Genomic DNA, 6,197 nt, shown 5'->3' with positions numbered 1-6,197 from the left:
TATACAATATGTAAACGTCATATGAGGGACTGTTTTATCGATGCAACGTAGATGATGCGTTTGAAATGTGGTTTGAATTCGTGATTGCTGTATTGTATGTTCAAACGCAAATACCACAAAAACTCTTTAGAATTATTCAAGTTGGTCTCAGCCGCAAACAAAATGTTAAAAATGAAATATATTTGTTAATGAAAAAGTTTAAACCAGGCGTTGCTGAAAATTAACTGTTGTAAAGCTGTAGTTATGCATGCCTGCAAAATGGACCGATTCCTTGTTTTGATTGATACTTTGTCTTTGCTTTTATAGCCATTGTCACTCTATGGGATGGTTCTGTAACGATACCAGACTGCCGCTAAATCGCCTGTCTCACAAAATTGTTTAAAATAGTAAAAAAAAATTGACTTATAGAATTTACGGCAAGTCGTAGGTCTCTGGAAGTCATCATCATAACATATCTGGAAGTTCTTTCACAATATTATATTGCTGCAAGTAGTTGCTGGTCACACTTAGCCCTAGAATCGACTATATTATTATTATATCGATAGGCGCCCGGCCGCCGCCGGGAGTCGCGGACACTTGTAGACGCTGTTGTAGTATTGTTACTCCCTAATAAGTAATATTTATTTAAGGATGACGAAGGAAAGAAGATAAGGTAAGTATTAGATACTTAATATATTATTTTTTTTAGTTTTCATATGTAAAAATAAGATAGGCTTAGAGTACCAGTAATATGTATTGTGTTGAAAAATATATAAGTAAATTTAATTATAGAACTTCAAGCATGTTTGTATGAATTTTTATGTTATACTTAGTTTGTAAGTTTGTATCAATTTGCCTTTGTGTTAAGTTGTCTCCTTAATACTACTAATCTTATTATTGAATTTGTTGACCCACGTCTCTACCTTTTAAATCTTGATTCGTGGTTTTATCAGACGACTAAATTTACTCATTGGGTTATTTAGTTCTATGGTTTCTTTGATTGTTGGTTTAAGAGTCCACGTAATTTTAGGGCCGTTTACTCATTGGGTTAGTTAGGTCTATGTTTTCCTTGATTATTAGTTATAGAATCCACGTAATTTTATTTTATTTAGAAATTGACAAAATGCATTATTCTGATTAGAAGACTAGTTAATAATATTGGAAGAATAATCTGCAACAGCTATTAATGTTACACGCAATTCGTTTCAGCTTTTGTCTTTCGATTTTTTATTGATTTCTTATTTCATAAAGCTGAGGGAATTAAATTACTTTATCAGTCTATGGTATTTATAGCTAATAAAAGGGGTTGCTTTTGGGGGAGGTGAAACGGGCTTCCGCCCTGGGCCTCGTGTTTTTCTTGGAGGACCTTTTTTACGATCTTACCGCCGAAACTTTTTAAATGTTTTTTTAATGCTTTGAATGACCAGACCAGCTTACCGTCCGCATGGTGGTAAGATATACGACCGCCCATAAACAGAGTAAACACCATCCAACACCTTGAATAACAAAGTATTGTTTGGTATTCCACTGCCCTCGCCATCCTGAGACATGAGATGTTAAGTCTTATTATGTCCAGTAGTTACACTGGCTACAATGCCCTTCAAACTGGAATACAACAGTGACTACACACTGCTTGGCGGCAGAAATAGACATTGCGGTGGTACTTCAGACGGACTCTCCATAGCAGAGACCTACCACCAGTAAAACCGGGGAACTTTTTCTATCTAGAGCCTCGCGTCGTTTAGGCTCTTCACTAGCTAATAAAATTACCAATTATGCTCAATTTTGCTGCCCTCCCACTATGGCCGATTGTAATCAATGTTTCCGTATAAATGCCGCTGTAGAGAGCTAAGCAACTAGATGATTCGGTAATCTGATACAATTACAATGGCATTCACGTGTAAATCCAATCTGTGATAGAACAATTTACAGCTTATACCTACATAGATACCTACTGTTTTAGAATGCATACCTGTGCAAATTGACGGCCATAGTAGAAGTATCTTGGTGGCGTAGTTGTATTGCGTGGGTAGTTTGAGGCCTTGGGTTCAAATCCCAGGTTGGGCAGTGATATTTGGCTATATATCATCACGCTATGACTAATAGGAGCGGAGCAGTAATGGCTAATCTCAGGAACTACCGTGTTTGAACTGAAAAAATCTTTTTGTGTTGGATAGCCCTTTGTTCCTGGAGTGCTATAGGCTATATATCATCACGCTATGACCAATCGGAGCGGAGCAGTAATGAAACATATTGCAAAAACGGGGAAAAATTATTAGTTTTGAGAGCTTCCGTTGCGTGCGCTGCGTAAACGATTAAAGTTATGCAACAATGATGTATGAAGGGATTGTTCCTCTTAAAAAGTTCTAAAAAATATATTATAAAACAAAGTCCCCCGCTGCATCTGTCTGCCTGAACGTGTTAAACTCAAAAACTACCCAACGTATTAAGATGAAATTTGGTATGGAGACAGTTTGAGACCCTGGGAAGAACATAGGCTCCCGGGAAACTACTACTTTTATAACGGAAAACTTTAGCCTGAAAAACTTTATAACGCGGGCGGGGCCGCGGGCAAAAGCTAGTTATTAATAAATGTTATGTGAAATAGTTGCTCCTTACCTGATGCTAAGTGCAATGTAGAGTGTAGACCAAATAACCAACCAGTTAAATTTAATAACCATGAAAATTAGCTACAGAATGGCAACGACTATTAAATATTCTTTGTTGTAAGCAGCTTGCGGCAGCGGCGGTCAGTGGCTGTTGAGAGTGCCATATAGGACAACCGTCCAAGGCCTCGCGGTAGCAAGAGGCATAAAGAAACATATTACCTACCCTCCTTCAGCAATCGCGGATGCTCGGCCTCGTAGAACTTAGCATTAGTCAAGATCAGTAACTGCCAGTGGCTTTTATTAAATTGTTCCTTTTTTGAAATAAATAAAAAAAAATAAACATAATTAATATAATGATGTTCGGCCTCCTGGATCTTAGCATTAGTCAAAACCGTAACTGGCAGAGACAATCAATGTGTTCCTTTTATGAAATAAAAAAAAATTCTAGTACCCACATATAATGATTTCTTATGTTTAAGCGAATGTTAGACGTGGAATTAAAACGTCGGAAAAAATAATATAAAAAATAGTTTCGTTTCAATATACTAACTAGGCCTTAGGTCTACCTCGCTGGCCTAGTTTGGTAGATTTTACAACACCTTCGAATTTTCTATAGAGAACTTCTCAAGTATGCAGGTTTCCTCACGATGTTTTTCTATGCCGATAGAGCAAGCGATAATTCACAAAGAATACACACATAATTTTTGAAAACTTAGGGGTGTGTGCCTTAATCCTCTCAGTAGTAGAGGAGGCCCGTGCCCAGTAGTGGGACAGTATATAATACAGGGCTGATATTATTATAATATAGTTAACTAGTATAAAATACATAAATTCCTCACAATTTCTAGGATAACTGGAATTGTGTTTAATCATGTATCTTCAATGAAGGATAAATGGCTGGAATCGGGTCACCTGAAGTCGGTTGCAATCGAGTGCGGAGCGGCAAACATTTGTGCTGGAAGCTTGCTCGCCTTGTAATGTTTACGTTAAATCAGCTTTGCGGATGTTTTAACGTCATGCAGAAAGAGAATTGTAAGCTTACCCGACTGCGAGGTAGGAGGGTAAGGTTTTCGAGTAAGGTCATGGTTCCTTACTCCCTCTACGGAGGGATATCCGACTTTTACAATTTCGGGCCTTCTAATTGAAGGACAGATTTGATGGCTAAATAGCGGCGATAGCCTAGTTGGTTGTGGAACGGACTGCCAAGACGAATGTCCGCCTGTTCAAATCCCAAGAGCACACACCTCTGACTTTTCTAAAATCATGTGTGTATTCGTTGTGAGTTTATCGTTCGCTTTAACGGTGAAGGAAAAACATCGTGAGGAAAACCTGTACATCTGAAATGTTCTCTAGAGGAATTTCGAAGGTGTGTGAAGTCTACCAATCCGCACTAGGCCATCGTGGTGGACTAAGGTCTAATCCCTCTCAGTAGTAGAGGAGGCCCGTGCTCAGCAGTGGGCAAGTATACAATACAGGGCTAATATTATTATGATTATTATAGGTAACTAGGGGATGTTTTGAGTCTCTTACCTATACGGCTATCGAAGCTGTTCTTCGAATACTCGGCAATACTCGGGTATTGCTATCGATTGGTATCAATTTTAACTTGATGTCTACCTCTACGTGTTACTTAGAAGAAGGTCCTTGACGGACAAGCAGACGGCCAGACGGACAGCAAAGTGATCCTATAAGGGTTCCTTTTGAATTACGGAGCCCTAAAACCCACATTTAATTAAATAGAAAAAAGAAATCCTACATTTTCTCATTTCACACTCCACACTGAACCAATTATGAAACTCGATTCGAGTGAAGTTATTAAAAAATGGAAGCGTCAGCAAACCAAGGCCCTTGGAGAGAATATTTTCGGAAAACGTTGATGACTTGGACATTAAGAGAGAGATTCCTATTAAGATATGGTACATTAGTCTCACTTAATGCACGTTTGCACTGAGATTGTACTTGCCTGGAGAGCGGCTGAAGCAATTCCATCTACTGGAATGTCTGGACTAACAGTCCGTCGACTGAAAAGACTATAATCAAGAGAATGTATTAGGGCTTATTACATTTACACAAGATAGGTGGTTGATAGACAATAGTAAACAGCACTAACACAGAACGAATGACGAGACGAATGTCCACAGGTTCAAAACTTAAGGGCACACACTTCTGATTACTTTTAAATTATGTATTTATTCTTTTTGAATTATCTCTTGCTTTAGCGGTGAAAGGAAAACATCGTGAGGAAACCTGCATGCCTAAGAAATTCTCCAAGAATTCTGAGCGTATGTGAAGTCTCACGGGGTTTCTCACCCCAAGAAAACAGATGTTTAGTCTTATCATGTCCTTATAAGCTACAAACATTCTTTATTAAGTAAACCAGTACAAAACGAGGCAGTGGAAATAGGTAGAGCGTATTCATATAAGCCCTTGCTATTACTTATTTAGTCATTTGTCCCAGATTGCTTCAGTTCATTGGCCTAGATATATCGTTGTTGCCATTTCATGAATTGTTTTCCACAAAATTTCATTAGAAAATTCAAGAGTAAAAAGAAAAATTATATTTCTCACAAGTTTATAAGAAACTTCCTACACATCTCTTTGTGGAACTAAACCAAAAATAATTTCTTTTACGTCGATCAAAACATTTCAATGTTCTCGCTTGTCCGACCTAAACAAAGCACAAAATAGATATTACACGAATCTCGAGATATATGGGCTCACTACCCCCGCATTATTTGCTAGGAATAATGAAATTTTGACCCTCAGCGACCGAAAAATTGCCAATTTTATCGCAGCAAATTATTTTCATATGCACTCGTGTATTGAATACAAGATGGTCGACGTTTGATATAATGCAGACATTGCTTTTCGCTCGTAATTTTGTTGCTAGAAATCTATTTGATAATAATTTGTTGAAGTTATCTTTAGTTCATGCTTTTGTGTGCACGAAATGCTAGATTCTTCTCGCTGTTTCGTTAGCGTCAATGACTTTGTCTGGTATAAAAGTTTCATTAATTTCTTTCTGGGGTATTAGTATAGAACTATTCTGAACTGTGCTATAACATAATCTATTAGCGAAGGGTCCATATTAAACCCGATACCTGCCAGCTTCCCTTTCGCAATTTATGAAAAGATTATCTTTAGAATAATTTGCAGGCCGCATTCATAGCTATTAATACTTATATACGTGTTGGGTTCCTTTTCGTAAAATTTCACCCTATGCAACTGTAATATGTCTATAATACGTATTTTTGTGGCCAATATTATTTTTTTACAACTTCTGTGTGTATTTGTAATAAACTGTAGTGAGTAGTTTGTATAGTAGGTATGTTTGTGCCCAATCAATTCTCTTAACTATTTCTGTGTTTATTTGCAGTAAATGGTAATGAGTAGTTTGTGTAGAATATAAGTAGTTATATAAGGCATCTAATAAGCCAATCTAATAAAGTCTAAGAAACGACATCTTATTAACATCTCTGAATTCTTCCACCTTTACACAACATCCATTTACCATCAATTTAACTTGTGTTTCGGACTATGCTATCATCATCATCATCAGCCGCAGGATGCCCACTGCTGACCATGGGCCTCCCCCAAAGATTTCCAGAT

The sequence above is a fragment of the Manduca sexta genome, chromosome 7 (assembly GCF_014839805.1).
Source record: "Manduca sexta isolate Smith_Timp_Sample1 chromosome 7, JHU_Msex_v1.0, whole genome shotgun sequence".
Taxonomy (NCBI): domain Eukaryota; kingdom Metazoa; phylum Arthropoda; class Insecta; order Lepidoptera; family Sphingidae; genus Manduca; species Manduca sexta.
Note: the sequence above shows the minus strand (reverse complement) of the source record.